The sequence below is a fragment of the Heptranchias perlo genome, chromosome 4, assembly GCF_035084215.1.
Source record: "Heptranchias perlo isolate sHepPer1 chromosome 4, sHepPer1.hap1, whole genome shotgun sequence".
NCBI classification, from domain to species: Eukaryota; Metazoa; Chordata; class Chondrichthyes; order Hexanchiformes; family Hexanchidae; genus Heptranchias; species Heptranchias perlo.
In genome coordinates, this window is record NC_090328.1 from 17,470,280 (window position 1) to 17,493,931 (window position 23,652).

Genomic DNA, 23,652 nt, shown 5'->3' on the forward strand with positions numbered 1-23,652 from the left:
GACTGAGAAGTGTAGAGGAAGAGAGGGACCTTGGGGTGCATGTCCACAGATCCCTGAAGGTAGCAGGACAGGTAGATAAGGTGGTTAAGAAGGTATGAGGGATACATTCCTTTATTAGCCGAAACATAATCTATAAGAGTTATGCCAGAACTGTATAAATCACTAGTTAGGCCACAGCTAGAGTACTGTGTACAGTTCTGGTCACCACATTACAGGAAAAATGTGATTGCACTAGAGAAGGTACAGAGGAGATTTACGAGGATGTTGCCAGGACTGAAGAATTTTAGTTATGAAGAAAGATTGGATCGGCTGGGGTTGCTTTTTTTGGAACAGAGGAGGCTGAGGGGTGATTCAATTGAGATGTATAAAATTATGAGGGGCCTCGATAAAGTGGATAGGGAGAACCTATTTCCCTTAGCAGAGAGGTCATTAACCAGGGGACATAGATTTTAAGTAATTGGTAGAAGGATTAGAGGGGAGTTGAGGAGAATTTTTTTCACCCAGAGGGTGGAGGGGGTCTGGAACACACTGCTTGAAAGTGTGGTAGAGGCAGAAACTCTCATCACATTTAAAAAGTACTTGGATATGCACTTAAGTGCTGTAACCTACAAGGCTACGGACCAAGAGCTGGAAATTGGGATTAGGCTTGATAGCTCTTTTTCGTCTGGCACAGATGGGCTGAATGGCCTCCTTCTGTGCCATAAATTTCTATGATTCTATGAAAATTTCTTTAAAAAATGATTATGCTATATAGTCCAAGAGAGGAAGATTCCAAGGGTTGAGTTTACCTGCCTCATTTCACATAGGGTCATCATAGCCAGCTGATAAGATGTCCATCCATAAATCTGGCTAGATCCAAGTGCGTGTTCCGACAGAAAAGGCCAATGTGCTGATATTTATAGCATCCAGTCCTTTAGCTTTTGCTTAACATTTAAGGCTGGGAAATTTCTTGGAAATGTTCATGCTTCACCGAAGTGAAGTGGATGCTCTGAGGAATTCCTTGGCCCTAGTTTCTGGTCACAGGACGGTGTTTGATAAGGTAGTAAAGATTTCTCCAAAACTACAAAGATGACATCTTTTATATGTATTTGAATTTTTTTTGAAAAATCATTCATTCTGCACATGACTGTGATTAACATATTAGGATTTTTTCCCTTTACGTCTGCGTGAAGCATTTTTGGATGTTTTTCTACATTAAAGGCACTATATGAATGGACGTAGTTCTATTTATTTTTGATAATGTAAGACTGAAACTCCTGCTATTAATTCCAGATTGTATCTTCTGGGCAAATAATTGAAATCCCTGCACTGAAGGAAATATAAAAGGGGCGATCATAACAACATAAGAAATAGGTGCAGGAGTAGGCCATTCAGCCCCTCGAGCCTGCTCCGCCTTTCAATAAGATCATGGCTGGTCTTTGATCTCAACTCCGCTTTCCTGCCCGATCCCCATATCCCTTGTTTTCCTTAGAGTCCAAAAATCTATTGATCTCAGTCTTGAGTGTACTCAATGACTGAGTATCCAAATATTCACGACCCTCTGAGTGAAGAAATTCCTCCTCATCTCAATCCTAAATGTCCGACCCCATATCCTGAGACTATGCCCCCTGGTCTAGACTCTCCAGCCATGGGAATCATCCTCTCAGCATCTACCCTGTCAAACCCTCTTAGAACCTTATATGTTTCAATAAGATCACCTCTCGTTCTTCTAAACTCCAAAGCATTTAGGCTCAATCTACTCAATCTTTCCTCATAAGACCACCCCCTCATCCCAGGAATCAATCTAGTGAACCTTCGTTGCATTGCCTCTAAGGCAAGTATATCCTTCCTTAGGTAAGGAGAACAAAACTGTATACAGTAGTCTAGGTGTGGTCTCACCAAAGCCCTCTACAATTGCAGCAAGACTTCCTTACCCTTATGTATTATATCCATTATAAGGTGAGAAATTATGACTGGCAAGGTTATTATATGAATGCTTAACATGCTCATATCAATGTCCTCTTTCTGCTATTTTAACTGAGGCATTAACCCATTTTATTTTAAAGCCTTCAATGTTTGTACAATAACATCACCGACAGTCATTGCCACCCTAAGAAATCTGGTTCCTCTTTTGATCATGGCCTGGTTGATCCAGTTCAATTTTCAGAGTGTGCACTGTATGAGGTATCAATCATTGGACTGGAAGTTCAAATCAATAAATATTTCTGCAATATTAATGTAGACTCATAGTTCGTACTTTCCCGTTAGAGTAGCTGACCTCGTAAATCTCAAAGTACCTTCTTTATATGTTCCAAATTATGTCTCAGGGTTCCAGTGAGCCCTAGTGATCGACGTTGTATAAAGGGGATTGAATATATTTAAATCCCTTGTCGGCAGCCATGGGGGTGACTGGTATTATTGAGGCGCAATTGCTTTATACGGCAGCAATCTATACACAGCGATTTTAAATGAATAAAGTGCGTGCAAACCTATAGAGATGTCAAACCGACAGCGGGTAGATAGTGTACCTCTGCCACTTTCGCAATGGAAATGTAAAACAGCTACATGCAATCTTACCCTTGAGGTTGCCTTTTTTTTTCATACTGAGCATCTATGCAATAACTTCTGACAGTCCAGGGAATTCCTGCTAAAATGCAAGGCAAATGACTGGGAGGTAGGAGTGCATGATTGCAGTTTATTTTTAATAGCATAATCATAACCAATGTTCAAAAAACAGTTTAATCAATCTGAAACTAATTATCACATTCTGTTACCTACCCCTCTCCCTTCACTGTTTCTTATTATACCTCTCTGATATCTTGGCTGTTTGTCACGCAGTAAGCCCGATTATATTATACCAGAATGTCATGGAATCCTGCCAGTCATATTGGTGATGAGTTTTGGTTTCTCCATGTTCAGGCCATTAAATAAAGCATCCCAGAAAAGTGGAGAATTTCACCTTGAGTTGCCATTGAGAATGAGAAAGAGGAAAACCCAATGGAAGCTCATTCTACAGCAAGCAAATCAGGCATTAGTCGATCATTAAGCATCATCGTTGTTGAATGCTCTGACCAGTCTGCTCTGGAATTCCCTCCCTCAACCTCTCCACCTCCTCACCACTCCTCCTTTAAGATGCTCCTTAAGAACATAAGAACATAGGAAATAGGAGCTGGAGTAGGCTATGTGGCTCCTCGAGGCTGCTGAGCCATTCAATAAGATCATGGCTGATCTTCGACCTCAACTCCACTTTCCCGCCCGATCCCCATATCCCTTGATTCCCCTGGAGTCCAAAAATCTATCTACCTCAGCCTTGAATATACTGAATGACTGAGCATCCACAGCCCTCTGGGGTAGAGAATTCCAAAGATTCACAACCCTCTGAGTGAGAGTGAAGAAATCCCTCCTCATCTCAGTCTTAAATGGCCGACCCCTTATCCTGAGACTATGCCCCCTGGTTCTAGACCCTCCAGCCAGGGGAAACAACCTTGCAGCATCTACCCTGTCAAGCCCCCTCATCCATTTCTAAGAGATGAATCTAAAATCGATCTTTTTGACCAAGCTTTTGGTCATCTGTCCTAATATCTCCTTATGTGGCTCAGTGTCAAATTTTGTTTAATAACGCTCCTGTGACGCACCTTGAGACGTTTTACTGTGTTAAAGGCGCTATATAAATGCAAGTTGTTGTTCTTGTTGCATGTACCTTTTCTGCCTTGCATTCATGTGCCCCAATCCTGATTTGGAAATAGACAAATGAATGGAAATAAATAATTCAAAGAGAATCCATAAGTTACCCGATTAATGTGCGTCACTCCTTTGAAGTGTTGGCTCCATGAAAAATACAGAAACACTCAGAAACTTAGAAAAGGGGGACTTAAATTAAAAATCATGAACACTGCGGAACATTGCCCATTTTCTTCCTCGTCTCCCCTAATATCCTGAAAGCAGCGGACTTGTGCTGGAGTTCAGTTCAAAAGGGGTCAGCAGCCCCTCAGTAACTTGCCCAAGTAAACCATTCTTTGAGATTGACCTTTGACAATCAATGGCAACAGGCTCTTTGACTGAGGGGGCATCACAGGCAGCATTGATCCTGACCTTATTCCAACATCCACAAATGTGCAGGATTCACTGGCTAAGGAATACTACAACTAATTGTAAAACCACTAGAAAAACATTTATTTTTAAGTAAATAACTAGGTAGATATCATCTCACTCCACACACTCTCAGTTGAAGGACACCTTGCTGTCTCTAACACTCCATTATCTAGAACCTCGTGCAATCTATCTGGTGGGAAGGATATTGGAAAATTGAATTCCAATTTTGAATTCTCCTTTCTGCAGAGTTTACAACATCCAATAATCACAATTTAGATTATCTATTGAACAATAATTACAAAATATCATAAAAGAATAGTTTATCCAAGAACTGTGATTAAAAAGAACCAGAAATGGGTAATTGTTTATTTAAAAAAAGTGAAAACCTACCAGCAGTATGTTGTAAAATAGTGAAGTGGAGAAAATTAACCTGAAATAGTTTCTTCATAAAGTAGTCGGTTCTGGAATATGACGATTAAAGCACTGAAATCAAACGGGCCAAGTTTTGCCTTTAGGTATAAGTTAGTTTGAACATGTTTAGAATTAGTACAAATCCCACCTAGAAAGTAAATTTCAAATAGCACTCTGGTGTAAGCTTCTTTGCACAATTACTCACAGCACCAGATGCAGACTCAGGCTAGCTTAGGAACACCAATAGTGGTGGGAGAGGAATATTGCATGCAAGTCAAATTTAAAGGGATGGGTCGAGAAAAGAGAAAGTCTTAATAGGGGTACACGCGGCCCGTGGTGGTGGTCGCTCTGGCTGCCTGCCTCTCTTGGCTTTGTCCGCGCCCGGGTGGCCCTGGAGAAGGAGCATGTGGTGTCCACCGATTTGCATGAGGCCTTCCGTGACTGATGAGCACCGCAGGGACTGGAGTGCGTAGTCGACACGGATAATAGAATTATTATTTAATTTGCTAAGTTTTGTTTGTTTTTTTATGATATGGGTTTTTATTGGTTGTGCCCCTCTAAAAAGGAAGGCACTTTTGTCAGATTTTTTGGGGCAACCCAGTGTCTCCTCATCGGTTTAATTAGAGGAGGCATAATAGGGGTACAAAAATTCTGAAAGCTTTTGAAGAGCTTCAAAAGGCACCTCAACGGATTTATTGGCCGTTGCCAAGGCTAAAGGGGAAGGGTCTAAGAATTGGAAGTAAACACGCAGGAAAAAGGAACCCTTGGTGCAGACATGAGTCTGCAGACAAATGACAGGGCAGCTCAGCAAACACATTCCACCCCCTCCTTTTGATGGTTGTTGAAGTGGATGTGATGCTGCAGGAGATGCTTGTAAGGAGGGCTTCCTGTTGTGTCACTTCCCATTGTTCAGCATCTTCACCACATGGACTGCACTGATTCATGCAGGAAGCTCACCACCGCCTTCTCAACTAAGGATGGCCAATAAATGTCAGCAAAGAGGTGCCGCCAAGTTTCAGGCCAAGCTGACCGCGACTCTTCCTACAAAATGGAAAAATATAGGAGTGCTCAGTTGAATTTAATCTGAATCAGTGAACTAAAGAACATTTTTAGTCTTTGCAAGATTTTAAATGATCAAACTGTTCGCTAAAGGCGTTTGATAAAGTGCCACATAATAGGCTTGTCAGCAAAGTCGAAGCCCATAGAATAAAAGGGGCAGTGGCAGCATGGATATGAAATTGGCTAAGAGACAGGAAACAGACAGTAGTGGTGAATGTTTTTCGGACTGGCGGGAGGTGTACAGTGGTGTTCCCCAGGGGTCGGTGCTGGGACCACTGCTTTTCTTGATATATATTAATGACTTGGAGTTGGGTGCACAGGGCACAGTTTCAAAATTTGCAGATGACACAAAACTTGAAAGTGTTGTGAACAGTGAGGAGGATAGTGATAGACTTCAAGAGGACAGAGACAGGCTGGAGGTATGGGCGGACAAGTGGAAGATGAAATTTAATGCAGAGAAGTGCGAAGTGATATATTTTGGTAGGAAGATCGAGGAGAGGCAATATAAACTAAAGGGTACAATTCTAAAGGGGGTGCAGGAACAGAAAGACCTGAGGGTATATGTGCAAAGGTCGTTGAAGGTGGCAGGGCAGGTTGAGAAAGCAGTTAAAAAAAGCATACGGGATCCTGAGCTTTATAAATAGAGGCATAGAGTACAAAAGCAAGGAGGTTACGATGAACCTTCATAAAACACTGGTTCGACCACAACTGGAGTATTGTATCCAATTCTGGGCACCGCACTTTAGGAAGGATGTGAAGGCCTTAGAGGGGGTACAGAAAAGATTTACTAGAATGATTCCATGGATGAGGGACTTCAGTTACGGAGGATAGACTGGAGAAGCTGGGATTGTTCTCCTTAGAGCAGAGAAGGTTGAGAGGATATTTGATAGGGGTGTACAAAATCATGAGGGTTCTAGACAGAGTAGATAGAGAGAAATTCTTCCTATTGGCAGAAGGGTTGAGAACCAGAGGACACAGATTTATGATGACTGGGAAAAGAGCCAAAGGCGAGATGAGGAAAAACTTTTTTACGCAGCGAGTGGTTAGGATCTGGAATGCACTGCCTGAAAGGGTGATGGAGGCAGACTCAATCGCGGTTTTCAAAAGGGAATTGGATAAGTACTCGAAGGGAAAAAATCTGCAGGGCTATAGGGAAAGGCCGGGGGAGTGGGACGAACTGGATTATTCCTGCAGGGAGCCGGCATGGGCTGGACAAGCTGAATGGCCTCCTTCTTTGATGTAACCATTCTTTTTTTTTATTCGTTCATGGGATGTGGGCATCGCTGGCGAGGCCGGCATTTATTGCCCATCCCTAATTGCCCTTGAGAAGGTGGTGGTGAGCCGCCTTCTTGAACCTCTGCAATCCGTGTGGTGAAGGCTCTCCCACAGTGCTGTTAGGAAGGGAGTTCCAGGATTTTGACCCAGCGACAATGAAGGAACGGCGATATATTTCCAAGTCGGGATGGTGTGTGACTTGGAGGGGAACGTGCAGGTGGTGTTGTTCCCATGTACCTGCTGCTCTTGTCCTTCTAGGTGGTAGAGGTCATGGGTTTGGGAGGTGCTGTCGAAGAAGCCTTGGTGAGTTGCTGCAGTGCATCCTGTGGTTGGCACACACTGCAGCAACTGTGCGCCGGTGGTGAAGGGAGTGAATGTTTAGGGTGGTGGATGGGGTGCCAATCAAGCAGGCTGCTTTGTCCTGGATGGTGTTGAGCTTCTTGAGTGTTGTTGGAGCAGCACTCATCCAGGCAAGTGGAGAGTATTCCGTCACACTCCTGACTTGTGCCTTGTAGATGGTGGAAAGGCTTTGGGGAATCAGGAGGTGAGCCACTCGCCGCAGAATACCCAGCTTCTGACCTGCTCTTTTAGCCACAGTATTTCTATGGCTCGTCCGGTTAAGTTTCTGGTCAATGGTGACCCCCCAGGATGTTGATGGTGGGGGATTCGGTGATGGTAATGCCGTTGAATGTCAAGGGGAGGTGGTTAGACTCCCTCTTGTTGGAGATTGTCATTGCTTGGCACTTGTCTGGCGTGAATGTTACTTGCCACTTATCAGCCCAAGCCTGGATGTTGTCCAGGTCTTGCTGCATGCAGGCTCGAACTGCTTCATTACCTGAGGGGTTGCGAATGGAACTGAACACTGTGCAATCATCAGCGAACATCCCCATTTCTGACCTTATGATGGAGGGAAAGTCATTGATGAAGCAGCTGAAGATGGTTGGGCCTAGGACACTGCCCTGAGGAACTCCTGCAGCAATGCCCTGGGGCTGAGATGATTGGCCTCCAACAACCACTACCATCTTCCTTTATGCTAGGTATGACTCCAGCCACTGGAGAGTTTTCCCCCTGATTCCCATTGACTTCAATTTTACTCGGGCTCCTTGGTGCCACACTCGGTCAAATGCTGCCTTAATGTCAAGGGCAGTCACTCTCACCTCACCTCTGGAATTCAACTCTTTTGTCCATGTTTGGACCAAGGCTGTAATGAGGTCTGGAGCCGAGTGGTCCTGGCGGAGCCCAAACTGAGCATCGGTGAGCAGGTTATTGGTGAGTAAGTGCCGCTTGATCGCACTGTCGACAACACCTTCCATCACTTTGCTGATGATTGAGAGTAGACTGATGGGACCGTAATTGGCCGGATTGGATTTGTCCTGCTTTTTGTGGACAGGTCATACCTGGGCAATTTTCCACATTGTCGGGTAGATGCCAGTGTTGTAGCTGTACTGGAATAGCTTGGCTAGAGGCGCAGCTAGTTCTGGAGCACAAGTCTTCAGCACTACAGCCGGGATGTTGTTGGGGCCCATAGCCTTTGCTGTATCCAGTGCACTCAGCCGTTTCTTGATATCAAGTGGAGTGAATCTATGATTCTATGAACTGAGATCATTAACATAAGTCTGTCATCATAACACTAAAGCATATGGGTCTCCTGGTACAAATTGGCAAAAGTCAGTGGCTTATAGCTCATCTGATATATAACATCTTTATGTTGTAATTTCCTCGGGTACTTATTTTCCTTTTATTAAAATGGCTTATATACATGGATTATCCTATTGCTGTTATGAACTGGGCATATTTAATAATTATTGTAAAATAAGTACTTTTGGTAGTGAATATGCTTGTGGCATAATTACAACCAATTTGTGGTTTCCACTTGCTTCTAACGAGTTGTGATAATAGTAACTAACAGGGTCATTTTGATTCAATTAAGGTAACTAAGGAGGAGAACAATTTTCAATTACTAATTGTAGGACTAAACACTCGCTAAAACTGACTGTTAACACTAAAATGTTAGAAATGTGGTCACAAAATGGACAAGGAGAAAAAAGAAATTGAAGAATTTAATTAGAACAGTTATACTACGCGTTTGCACTATTTAAAATAGTTTTGCCTTTGCAGCAATGCAGAATGTGCAGAATAAATGCAGCGATTTCACCCCTGATTTAGTTTAATAGAAACAGTATAAGAGAATCTTGTGGAGATCGTCTCACTCACTTTGACTTCGCATTGGCCATAGTAGGAGATAAGAATGGTGGAGTTTGGCAGCATCCTCACCTTGGTGGCACTGAGCCCTCACTCAGAGGGTGAAGGCCACTGTAGTGATCTTCACTAGAGCACAGCAGAGGGCCCAGCAGAATGCAGCTAAAATAGAGACCAGGTCACATCTGTTCCTGTCGTAGATCCTGCAACTGATGTGACATAAATTTTAACCAGTCCTTTTGGATTGTCTGGGAACTTTTTAGTGTTAGCAAAGAGCCTCTCACAATAATTAAATTGAACTAGGATTGGATGATGATGATATGATGATGATGATTACTATTCCAATGCTCTCCTGGCTGGCCTCCCACCTTCTACCCTCCGTAAATTTGAGCTCATCCAAAACTCTGCTGCCTGTACCCTAACTCGCTGCAAGTCCCATTCGCACATCGCCCTTGTGCTCGCTGACTTACGTTGGCTCCTGGTCCGGCAGCGCCTCAATTAGAAGATTCTCATCCTTGTTTTCAAATCCATCCATGGCCATGCCCCTCCCAATCTCTATAACCTCCTCCAGCCCTACAACCCTCCGAGATCTCTGTGCTTGCCTCTAGCCTCTTGCGCATGCCCGATTTTCATTGCTCCACCGTTGGCAGCCGTGCCTTCAGATGCCTAGGCTCTAAGCTCTGGAATCCCCTCCCTAAACCTCCCCGCCTTTCTATCTCTCTCAGCTCCTTTAAGACGCTCCTTAAAACCTACCTCTTTGACCAAGCTTTTGGTCACCTGTCCTAATATCTCCTTATGTGGCTCAGTATTGAATTTTGCTTGATAACACTCATGCGCAGCGCACTGGGATGTTTTACTTGGTTAAAGGCGCTATATAAATGCAAGTTGTTGACGAGCAGAACTTTCTACACATGTTGAGCTTTACTTTGGCTGATCAATATAGTGGAGTGGGCAGTACAATTCAGCACTAGTGGCTCTGCATCCCTTTAAACAGGTACTGATTTGAAAGCTGCACCTGCAATGTATCAGTACCATTATATAATTTAGGAAAAGTATTTTTAACCTATTGTAAACCGTGATATAATGAAAGCTTTTTGCCTATGATGGATTTTTCAATTCTATCAGTACACACAGGGTTAAAACTAAGAAAAATAGCCCAAGCTTCTTGATAGATTCAGGTGATTATCTCCCTGACAACTCTATCGGACACAGATTTTAAAATTGGAACTCAGTACCTGGCTGCACGGTCCATTGAGTTCAATGCTGCTGCTAATAGATTGGATACAGCGACTAATTAATTGGATTCTTCCTGCAGCATTCAGGTGGGACAGTTCACAGGTTGGAGTGAAGTCATTCAAGTCAAAGACCAATATCTTGTGATAGGTTTGATTGACAGCAATAACTGAGGTGAAAACATATGTCAGAGGGGATAGGACCAAGATTGGTTGAAATCCCTTTGACAGGATAACCCTGCAGCTTCCATTTGTGGACTTGTATTTGGCCAGCTGTGCTCAGCTCACCACCCAGGCGGGGTTAGAGCCTAATCAGAGGACACTCTGGTAATGAGTAACTACATGAAAAGTAAGCGTGTTTTCTGTTGAAGGTTAGCATGGGAAATGTATCTTTTTATGTATTTATTCATGGGATGTGGATGACACTAGCAAAGCAGTATTTATTGCCTGTCCCTGGTTGCCCTGAGGGCATTAAGAGCCAACCACATAGTGTGCGACTGGAGTTATATGTAGGACAGGCCAGGTAGGAATGGCACATTCCCTTCCCCAAAGGACAGTAATGGACCAGTTTGGTTTTATAACAATCCAGCACTTTTCATGATCATTTTCTGGTGCTAGCCCACACATTGCCAGTTTTATTGAATTCAGTTTCACAAGTTACCATGGTGAGATTTGCTGGCCTCAGGGTGCTAGTCCAGTACCATGGCTACAAAGGCTACCGTACCCGTAGTCTCCCTCACCTGCCTCTCGCTCTGAAACCACCTGCAGCCCTGCAACCTCCCTCCTGACCTCTCCATTCCTCTGACTCTGCCTCTTATTCATCTTCTCTCCTTTCGCCTCACCACAGGTGGATGTACCCTCAGCCACCCAGAACCCATGCTCTGGAATCCCCTTCCGAAACCCTTATTGAATGGCGGAGCAGGCTCGAGGGGCTGTATGGCCTACTCCTGCTCCTATTTCTTATGTTCTTATGTTCTAACCCCTCTGCCTCTTCACATCCTTCTCTTCATTTAAGACCTTCCTTAAAACCTATTCCTTTGATCAGGTTTTTGGTCACTTTTCCTAATTGCTCCTTCTTTGACTTGGTGTCCACTTTTCCCTGCACTTCTGTAAAGTGCCTTGGAACATTTATCTAAATTAAAGATGATGTTTGTCATCTTTGACATCGTGAGGAGAATAATACTGTAAATATAATTACTGTAAATATTTTGATTGTATTGAACCCTGCTATTTTACCTGTTCTATAAATGTGTCTCATGGTATATAGCTTAAGCTACTGTCTGATAATGTTATTCTTTCACCTATCAACATCGAAAATATCATATGGCAACATGTGATATATTTATTTTGTTCATTCTGGCAAGGCCAGCATTTATTACCCATCTCTAGGTGCCCTTGAGAAGGTGGTGGTGGGCCTTCTTCTTGAACCGCTGCAGTCTTTGTGGTGAAGATACTCCCACAGTGCTGTTAGGTAGAGAGTACGAAGATTTTGACCCAGCGACGATGAAGGAACGGCGATATAATTTCAAAATTTGCAAATGACACGAAACTCGGAAATGTAGTAAACAATGTGTAGGATAGTAAAAAACTTCAGGAGGACATAGGCAGACTGGTGAAATGGGGCGACACATGACAGATGAAATTAAATGCAGAGAAGTGTGAAGTGATACATTTTGGTAGGAAGAATGAGCAGAGGCAATATAAATTAAATGGTACAATTTTAAAAGGGGTGCAGGAACAGAGGGACCTGGTGGTGTATGTACACAAATCTTTGAAGGTGGCAGGACAAGTTAAAAAAGGCTGTTAAAAAAACATGTGGGATCCTGGGCTTTATTAATAGAGGCAGAGCACAAAAGCAAGGAAGTCATGCTAAACCATTATAAAACACTGGTTAGGCCTCAGCTGGAGTATTGTGTTCAATTCTGGGCACCACACTTAGAAAGGGTGCAGAAGAGATTTAGAAGAATGGTGCCAGGGATGCGGGACTTCAGTTCTGTAGAGAACTGGAGAAGCTGGGTTTGTTCTCCTTAGAACAGAGAAGGTTAAGGGAAAATTTGACAGAGGTGTTCAAAATCATGAATGGCTTTGATAGAGTAAATAAGGAGAAACTGTTTCCAGTGGCAGAAGAGTCGGTAACCAGAGGACACAGATTTAAGGTGATTGGCAAAAGAGCCAGGGGCAACACGAGGAAACATTTTTTTACGCAGCGAGTTGTTATGATCTGGAATGCACTGCCTGAAAGAGTGGTCGAAGCAGATTCACTAGTAACTTTAAAAAGGGAATTGGATAAATACTTGAAGGGAAATAATTTACAGGGCTATGGGGAAAGAGCAGGGGAATGGGACTAATTGGATAGCACTACCAAACAGCTGGCACAGGCATGATGGGCCAAATGGCCTCCTCCTGGTGTGTGACTTGGAGGGGAACCTGGAGGTTCATGTGCATCTCCTGCCCTTGTCTTTTTAGGTGGTGGAGGTCGCGGGTTTGGGAGGTGCTTTCAAAGAAGCCTTGGCGAGTTGCTGCATTGCATCCTGTAGATGGTACACACTGCAGCCACGGTGCACCTGTGGTGGAGGGAGTGGGTGTCTAAGGTGGTGGATGGGGTGCCAATCAAGCAGATATCCAGTAAGCTGGAGTACACTGATAAGGGTTCTCTGTTCAATCCTTGAGTCTCATTACATTTACCTTGGTATTTGACAGGTAAAGACACGGTGATGTTTGCCCATGGAATTGGTCAGTGTCACTTCAGCCAAAGAAAATACTTAGCGTTAAAACACCAAAACATAACATAAGGATTAAAGATTAAGTATTTTGTCCACTCTACTGGCCTGTAAATGGCAACAGCTTAGAGTGATCCTCAACTGGAAAGATGGAGTCAGCCTTGTCTGAGGAGCACCTTGTGTCGCAGGAGCACAAAACCACCACATTTCCTACACTTGTGGCATCTAGAGTGTCAAGAAACATCTGAATGGAATTATCCTGTAACTGTGTCGGTGAAGCTTGGTGGTGGGGAAAAGATAGAGATTTAGAAGTAAGCCTGAGTCACAGAGCTTCATGAGTCATCCCCAGCTGGCTTAGCACCTGGTGTAGGGTCAATAAATCCAGTCTGAATATTGTCTCATATTTCTCCTGGATCTAAATTAAGCTGGGAGTTCTCTGCCTCCTGCAGCCTTTGGAAGTCAGATAAGAATTTACTGCGTATCCGCTGATCACAGTAGAACATTGCATATGTTTTTTTGTGTTTTTCCCCAGTGGAGAGTCCTGCTTCCTACTTCCTGTTGCTTTTTAATGGAGGCTTTCTAAGTACATCAGGTATCTTGGCCTCCTACATTGAGGGTGTTGGTGTCACTTCATCAACCTTCTCCACACCTGAAACCAAAGTGGTACGTTACCTCAGTGTGTCTGCAGGTTTCAGCGCTTATGGCATGCTGGGAAATCTGGCATCATCTGCACGGACGACAAAATACAATTATCGGCACATCGTTAACTATAGATGCTTGTTGTACTTTTGATTGAAAATTAATTATTAACGTTTACATCTCGGGACGGCTTCAACACTATCGCCACCAACAATCAGAATTTATACAGCACTTTTAATGGAATGCATTGTCTGAAAGGATGGTGGAAGCAGATTCAATAGTAAAGGGAATTGGATATATACTTGAAAAGGAAAAATTTGCAGGGCTGTGGGGAAAGAGCAGGGGAGTGGGGCTAAATAGATAGCTTTTTCAAAGAGCCAGCACGGCACAATGGGCGGAATGGCCTCCTCTTCTGTATGATTCTACAATCCTATGATTCTATGATTCTAATGTAATAAAAGTCCCAAGGCACTTCACGTAGGTGACAACAGATGCCAAGCAGTGATGTAAGGATTAAGAGAGACGATGGAAGTAATAGTCAAAATATACAATGTGAGGAGGCCCTTATTTCCATCTCCACAACATGTCTCACCTGGAGAAGTAACAGCTAGAATGGCTTAGGGAGGGAGTTCCAAAGAGTGGGTTTGACACTACTAAAGATTCTGCCATTGATGGGCATTGAGAGATTTGTATATGAAAATCAGTACTCTGAATTCAACGCGTTGAACCACATGGAGGTTGGCGAGGACAGATCTGATGGGCCAGTGGGACTTAGTGCAGGACAAGTTCAGGAGGCAAAGGTTTGGACAAGTTGGAGTCTACGTAGTGTAGGGCTTGGAAGGACAGCGAGGAAGGTGTTGGGGAAGTTGAGTCCAGAGGTGACGAAAGCATGGATACAGATTACTGCGACAGTGAGGGCGAGGTATGGGGAGAGGTGAGACATGTTGTGGAGATGGAAATAAGCAATTTTTGTGATGAATGGGAGATAAGATTTGAAGGTCAGCTCAAGGTTAAGCAGGGTGGCTAGGTTACGCACTGTCTGGTTCAGCCTGAGCGAGTTTCTTGGGAGATGTATTAGCCGATAAATTGAAGCTCAGCAAAACCTTTAGCATTATTCCATTTTCTTTCTTTCCTCTAAAACCTTCAATTTTCTTTTGGTATGATGATTTCTCCCTGTAGTGATTTCTGATTGTAGTTCTCCCAGGAATGCTCTGTCCATTGTTCAGAAATCTCTCAGAAATACCTTCACCTTTCTTTGTGTCAGTGATGGTGGTGGTAATAGTGGTGTGGTGGGGAAGAGGAATTTCTGGATAGACTACACTGTATCTGCATGTTTGGCAAAAATCAATTGTCGTGCTGATCTCAATTTCTCTAAAATGCTGTTTTACCCTGTCCTTTAGAACAGGTTTTTACAAGTAGAAATAGTGTTAAACTCATTCCCACAACTTTTATTTGTGGATCTTTAAGCTTACTGATTTCTTTGCCTTCAGCTTTGGAAATTAACCACTTCCAAATTTACCATCACTGCTTACAGAAATTAACAATAACATTTGCATAAATTGGCAAATTTATTTCTGAATAATATTTAACACAGAGCGCATGGAAATCTGGACCATGGACTGAAGCATTATGTCATGAATAACATACAGCAATAACTTTTGACAATCGAACGACATGCCTAAAAGAGAATTCATCTGTTAGGAAAATGCGGCAATTGTGAATTAAGTATTACACAATGAAGTGTGTTCTATACCAGAGAACTGAATGTAAAATGGCTAGAAAGAAAGACTTGCAGTTATACAGTGCCTTTCATGTCCTCATGACATCCCAAAGCGCTTTACAGCCATTGAAGTACTTTTGAAATGTGGGCACTGTTGTAATGCAGGTTAGATTAAAGAATGAGTGTATCAGGTCAAGGCATTCATCTGATCTGCTTATAATGAATTGTCCAGTACATTATGTTCTTTATTTCTATTAAATTATAGTCTGCATTCTTGGAAAAGAGAAGTAAACATTTTATGCTGAATATAACAAATTGCTCCATGAAAGTTAGTTGTAAATGTGAAGTACTGCTGCCTTGTGCGATATTCAGCAGAAAAATGAAAGGCTAACCGTAGCAGTAGACTTTACATTCACATCTAGATCTTTAATCAAGAAATTTCTTATACTCAGCATAAAATTTGAGCTTCAGATTTATTTGCTGAAAATGTACTTTATTTCTCTTTTCCTTTGCAGCTTCATAAAAATGCTATTCTGCACAGAAACTGTACAAACTTTTGCACAGGATGTTGCTAATCATGACACGCTGGCCTAAAAATTGGCACGCACCATGTTGCAGGCACAAAACGGGCACCTATGTGTCCAATATGGCGTGTGGCGAGCGCACAAATTCCGCGCTTCCCACCATATTGGTTAAGGCAGAAAAAGAGGCATCGTGGGCCCGTGTCTGAACCAGACGTTGGGGGCGCTAAATTGGCCCGTGTAGCGCCCATTGTTTCGGCGCTACACAGCCTCTCCAACATCCAAGACAGCGTCTTGGTTGCGCACGCCGTTTCCAGCGTGATGTGCGCCGGACACCTCTTGGCATAGGAGTTAGCGCATGCGCAAACAACGAACGCTGGAAGCATGTAAAGTAACTTAAAGCTCAACTCAACGCACAGTCTTAACCGCGACCATCTGCGCTATTTAAAGGGACCATGCAGGATTTACAGAGTTAGTGGCTGGATTATTGCCTCTGGCTGCCGAATCATTTGTAACTGTTTTTGGAGGTCTGCTATACTTGAATACTAGGACTAGGGGAAATAGCCTAACATTTAGAGCCAAGACGTGCAGGAGTGAAGTTAGGAAATGCTTCTACATGCAAAGGGTGGGAGAAGTTTGGAACGCTCTTCCACAAACGGCAGTTAATGCTAGCTCAATTGTGAATTCTAAATCTGAGATTGATAGATTTCTATGAACCAAGGGTATTAAGGGATATGGGGCTAATGGAGTTCAGTCACAGGTCCACCATAGTCTCATTGAGTGGTGGAACAGGCTTGAGGGGCAAAATGCCACTGCCACTTGCTGCCTCATGTTATGTGCCACCTTCTCCTGCAAGAAAGTGGGACATGTGTCTGAGTGGTGTGCCTGTCATGGTTGAATAGCTGCCAGTTGGTGTGGCCTGTGAGTTGTGGGTGGGCGGCTTGCAACGGTGGTAAAGTGTAATGGTGAGAGGAAGCTCTGATTGGAAGAGTTGAGTACCGATGGAAAGAGTTTGTTGGTATGTGGGTGATGGGGGGTGTAGTGCGTGGAGGATGTGGCTAGTGGTGCAGTTGGCAGGAGACGCCACTTGGCAGTTGACCTCACTCACCTTGACCACTCATGTCAAAGCATTGAACTTCTTCCTGCACTGCATCCATGTTCATGGTGCTGTGTGCCTGGCATTGACTTCGTCCCCCGCTGCCTCCCACTGCCTTTTGGGTATTTGTCTTGAATCCTTATTCAATGCTGATTTGGAACGCTGCTTGAAGGTAAGTCCTCAGGCCTCACGAAAGTCTCGTCCTGACTGCGCAGAGGCCATTGGGCGCGGGTTAATAGTGGACCGTGCTACCCTCACCCAATAATAGGCCCTATCTGATTTTCCCACCCCCCCCCAAGCCCTTTGGATATGCAAATAGGGGCTTTAATGCCTGTTTAATGCACACTTTGCAAAATTGGTCTATCCTGAATGCAGTCAGTGCATGAAAACATGGTGTACATGCGACCTAGTCAGCGATCCTTAAAGAGACTACTGGAGGCCGGCACCAAAAAGGTAAGTTTGTTAAAAAATACTTACCTTAATATGAGTCGGGAGGATCAAGAATGCTCCATCTGGCTCCACTACAGCCCGAAGATCATTGCTAGCTCCCGCTCAGCACTCTCCCGATTTCCCAATCATCCTCTTTCTCTCCTGATCACTTTCCCCCATCTCCTGATCACTTCCCCCCTCCCTGATTGCCACCCCACCCCCTCCCCCCCCAGGTCCTACCTGAGAGCCACTGCCGGCGACAAAGCGGCCTGAAATCCAATACCGATTGGCCGTTATACCACATCAGGCCTCTTAGCCTGGGCCGGCCTAAACTGAGGGCATTTCAGGGCCACGCTAATGACCTGAACCCGCAAGTACAGGTCACGTCACGCAGACCACACTGCAGGACCTCTGAACTGTGTCCAGGTAGAGCGGAGACAGAAAAAATTGGATTTATATGTGAAACCCAAAATCCCACTTGCCTTTTTAAAATCACTTTTTTGACCTGAAAATCTGTGTATCTTCAGCTTTGGATCTCTCTGTCCCTTCATTTCATTAAGAATTTAACCATTTAGGGTTTGTTTCCATTTTCCATTCCTTTCGTCAAAATGTAGTATATAAATTTACCTACAATGAACTTTGCACCTGTCATATATCTGTTCACTCCCCTAACCCGTCTATGTCCTCCTGTAGTCTTTTGAATTCTTCCTCACACATTGCTATGCCCCCGAATCTAGCAAATTTTGATTGGATATTGTTCTGCGTGTGAGATAACTCTTGAAGACACTATTAATTGTATTCACAGCCAAAACAGTAACTGTCTTTGGAACTGGGCGGAAGGATTGAAGTGAATATGTTCTGCTTGGTCTCAGTCTTAATTATTCTGGACAAATTTTATCTCTCACTCCTCCACATAGAAGCTCATTTAGCAATCATTCTATCATCTTTAAAGTTTTATGGGACATAATTGACAACATTGATAATTAATTTAATCTTGCAAGATTAATTTATATGGGATCAGCCCTTACCATTATGAAAGGTTCAGTGAATCTATTTCTGACTTTGTCTATATAACTTTTTATCCATATAAGGCTGAAAATTGGTTTGTACCTGATTTCTTACATAATTCACAATGGACCGGATTTTGCTGTAAAAATAATGGTGAGGCTCATCGTTGTTCATGTGCAAATCGGACAGTAACTTCAGACGACCACACATGCGCTGTTAAATGTGGAAATCCGGAAGTTGCTGTCCGAGGTGCAATGCTCCAAAAGCTGTGCGAAAACGCTATCTCATCGTCCGGCTCACCATTCAAATGTATTTTGAACAGTGTGAAGTTCCTGTACTTCCCTCAGAGATACAGACTAAACTGACCAAAAAAAGTTAGGGCTTGTCCATTCCAGTGTAAGTACCCTTTTAACTGCGTGACAAGTCTTAATTACTGCCAAACAACCTCTCTGTTACTGAAAGTTAACTTTTGCAAGTGTGGACATTTAAAAAAAATGTAAATAAAATGTTTTTTTTCTTTTTCTTTCTGTCTCTTTCATCTCTGTCTCTTAATCCAATCTTTCTTTCTCTCTCTTTATTTCGCTTTCTGTACCTGATTTGACATTTTTTTTTATTCGTTCATGGGATGTGGGCGTCGCTGGCAAGGCCAGCATTTATTGCCCGTTCCTAATTGCCCTTGAGAAGGTGGTGGTGAGTTCCAGGATTTTGACCCAGCGATGATAAAGGAACGGCGATATATTTCCAAGTTGGGATGGTGTGTGACTTGGAGGGGAACGTGCAGGTGGTGTTGTTCCCATGTTCCTGTTGCCCTTGTCCTTCTAGGTGGTAGTGGTTGTGGGTTTGGGAGGTGCTGTCGAAGAAGCCTTGGCGAGTTGCTGCAGTGCATCCTGGGGATGGTACACACTGCAGCCACAGTGCGCCGGTGATGAAGGGAGTGAATGTGAATCTTTGGAATTCTCTACCCCAGAGGGCCGTGGATGCTCAATTGTTGAATATATTTAAGACTGAGGTCGGTATATTTTTGGACTCTAGAGGAATCAAGGGATATGGGGATAGGGAGTGAAGTGGAGTTGAGGTAGAAGATCAACCATGATGTTATTGAATGGCGGAGCAGGCTTGAGGGGTCGTATGGCCTTCTCCTGCTCCTATTTCTTATGTTCTTATCATTCTATGATTCAATGATTCTATAAAAGGATTGAATACATTCCGGTCGGATAGGTTACATGATATCAATAAGAAAGGTAGAATTAGAGGACATTTCCTTTCAGCCAGTGACTAAGACCATGTGGTTTGAATTTATGAAAGAGTTGATTCTGCAGTTAAAGTACAACAATGGACATTCTCCTTTCTTATGCAAAAGCTTAAATCAAAACTATCCTCATTGTGTCAAGATTTATTAATGAGCTCAAAAGCAAAGGAGTCAGAAGACATGTCAGTCTCCTATAAAAAAACCTATTGAGATTCCATCTAATCCTGGAGCTTCCCCCTTAGCCAATTTATTGATTGCATCCTCACATTCTTGAAGGGCAAAGCAGGTCTCTGGATGTATCTTCATATCTTCACAGATTTAGATTTTTAAATTATTTTTGTAATTCCTCATCTAAAGGGAAATAATCAGACTCGGCAATCAAATGTAATTTCATAAGCTAATTATTTATATCCATTCAGTTCACTATCCATGAATAATCTGAAACATTTCATATTGGATTCATTCTTGAAGCTGACACCTTTTAAGTTGACGAGCCACAAGGTATTTTCCTCTCCCACTATGATCAAAAATGAATTGTATGGAGCGTAACACGTCTGTTCCATTGGAGAAATATAACATTTCATGTGAACCGTTAATAATTCTGAACTGTCAATTCCGTATTTATGCAGATGTTCCAATCACTAGATTGATTCCTGGGATGGGAGGGTTGTCCTATGAGGAGAGATTGAGTAGAATGGGCCTATATTAGAAGAATGAGAGGTGATCTCCATTGAAATGTTGTTTTTTTAATTTCAGTATTGCAATTTGCTTTTATTTTTGTGGTTGATGCAGGACATAATCATTTTCCTTTAATGGATGTTTACCTTATTTTCCAGGAAAATAGAGTTCAGGAGAAATATATTCCACTAAAAAATAAGAACAAACTAGCCAAGAATCAGATGCCATGTATAAATCAAGAGCCGAGGATAAAATTGAATTCGTAGGAAAAAGCACATAAACTATCAAGACAAGGATGACCAAAGGGAATCTGATGAGCTTAGGAATGGGGTTAAAAGGACAATATGGAAAGCAAAGAGGAAATATTAAATAAAAATATCAAAGAATATAAAACAAAATAGTAAATATGGCACATAAGTAAGAAAAAGAGAATTTAGATAGGGATAGGAACAATAAAGGATGAGCAGGATAAACTCAGAGGAGAAGATACTAAAATGGTAAGGATAGTGAATAGATACTTTCCTTCAGTTTTCACTGAAGAGGCCAACAAAGAGGAAACAGCAACGGTAGAAGAAGTCAACAGGGATATTACAGCATTTAAGATTGAAAGAGAGCAGATACCAGACAATCGAGCCAAACTTAAGGAGGACAAGACCCTGGTCCCAATGGCTTGCACAAAGCAACTAAGGAGGAGGTGGCAGAGGCGCTAGTATCCAGATATAAAAATTCAATCGAAAAAAGAATAGTGCCAGAGGACTGGAAAACACCAAATGTAATTTTTCTCTTCAAAAAGGGAGATAGACCTAATACAGGAAACTGTAGACTAGCTAGCTTAACATCAGTGGTAGGAAAGATACTAGAATCTTTGGTAAAAGAACAGATAACAAAACATCTAGAGACAGAGACTATAATAACAAATCGTCAGCATGGATTTCAAAAAGGAAGGTCATGTTTAACCAATCTTATTGAATTCTTTTGAAGATATAACTAAAATAAAGGTCAGGGCATGTGGAGTCAGGGACCAGGAATCAGATGTTCACCATATACATAAATGATTTTGACTCAGAAATTGGAGGTATGGTGCTGAAATTTACAGATGATACCAAACTGGGAGAAGGACTGCACCAAAATACAGGAAGACATAAACAGGCTTGCAGAGTGAATGGATAAATGGCAAATGAATTTCAATATAGTGACGCGTGAGGTGGTTCATTTTGGTAGGAGGAATAAGGAGGCCACTTATTCCTTGGAAGGTAAGAAACTAAATGGGGCAAAGGAGCAAAGAGATCCAGGAACACAGATACATAAATCACTAAAACTACCAACGCACGTTGATAAGGTCATAAAGAGTGCAAATAAAGTACTGAGGTTCATTTATAGAGAAATAGAATACAAAAGCAGGGAGGTAATGTTAAATTTGTGTAGAACCTTGGTTAGACCACACTTGAAGTATTATGTACAGTTCTGGTCCCCATACTACAAAAAGAATATTGAAATCATGGAGAAAGTATGGGGGAAAAAAATTGGATAAGGGCTGTTTTTGGGCGCGGGTAGCGTGATGCGTTATTACCCCGCGCCCAATGACACCTGCGCAGGGAGGACGCGGGTTTCGGCCAGCTTGGGTACTAACCTGCAATCAGCGTTCCATTCCGGGCCTTGCACATGGAATCAATGCAATTTGCATTTTCCACCAGCTGGGGGAGCTCAATCTCTTAAAGGGAGAATGTTTCTTTGAAATCTCTTAAAGGTAGCTGGTACCTGTTATTTGCTGAAAATAACAGTCTACAGTCTGCACGGAGTCTGAATGGAGATCAGACATCGAACACGTAAAACACAGATGCAGGTCCCATCCCCATGTTTACACACTGATGAGTTATGTTAAAACATTGAATAAAGGTTGTGCACAACTAAATCCCACATCCTCCAACCTGCACACCAGACCTCACCAATCTGTCGATCTGAGTTGGTACCAGGCCTGTGAGAGTGCGTGCACCAAGGTTCTCTGCTGATGCACTAGAGACCTTGGTGCAAGTGGTGGACAGAAGGAGGGACATCCTATCTCCACGGTAGCGGGGTGGGGGCAAGAGGCTCTCCAGACATATGCTCAAAAGGCAGTGGGAGGCAGCAGGGGACAAAGTCAATGCCAGGCGCACAGCATCATGAACATGGATGCAGTGCAGGAAGAAACTCAATTGTGAGTGGTCAAGGTGAGTGAGGTCAACTGTCAAGTGGTGTCTCTACCAACTGCACCACGCGCAACAACCCCCCATCCCCCACAAACTAACAAACACTTTCCATCAGTACTCAACTCTTCCAACCATATGCTTCCTCTCACCCTTACACATTACCACTGTTTCAAGCCGCCCACCCACAACTCACAGGCCACACACACTGGCAGCTATTCAACGATGACAGGCACATCACCCAGACATATGTCCCACTTTCTTGCAGGAGAAGGTGGCACATTTCAGGAGACAGCAGGTGTCAGTGGCATTTAGCCTCTCGAGCCTGTTCCACCATTCAATGAAATCATGGTGGATCTGTGACCTAACTCCATATACCCGCCTTAGCCCCATATCCTTTAATACCCTTGGTTTACAGAAATCTATGAATCTCAGATTTAACATTCACAAGTGAGCGAGCATCAACTGCCGTCTGCAGAAGAGTGTTCCAAACGTCTCCCACCCTTTGCCTGTAGAAGCATTTCCTAACTTCACTCCTGCATGCCCTGGCTCTAAATGTTAGGCTATGTCCCCGCATCCTAGTATTCAAGTCTAGGAGACCTCCAAAAACAGTTACAAATATCTCGGCAGCCAGAAGCAATAATCCAGCCATTAACCTGTAAATCTACATGGTCCCTTTAAATAGCGCTGGTGGGGATCCTCCAGGCACTCTAAGACACGTTCAGATGGTCAGGGTTAAGACTATGCGTTGAGTTGAGCGTCAAGTCACAAAACGTTGTCTATCACTTTAAATCAGCTTTGCACACTGATTGAAGCCATTTTCTCCTTACTTTACATGATTCCAGCATTCGTTATCTGCGCCTGCGCTAACTCCTACACCAAGATGGCATCCGACGCACGTCACGCTGGAAACGTGTGCGCGCATCCAAGACGCCACCTTGGATGTCAGAGAGGCCGTGCAGCGCCGAAACAACGGGCGCTACTCTGCCCAATTTAGAGCCCCTTTTTTTTTCTTATTCGTTCATGAGATGTGGGCGTCGCTGGCAGTGCCAGCATTTATTGCCCATCCCTAATTGCCCTTGAGAAGGTGGTGGTGAGCCGCCTTCTTGAACCGCTGCAGTCCGTGTGGTGAAGGTTCTCCCACAGTGCTGTTAGGTAGGGA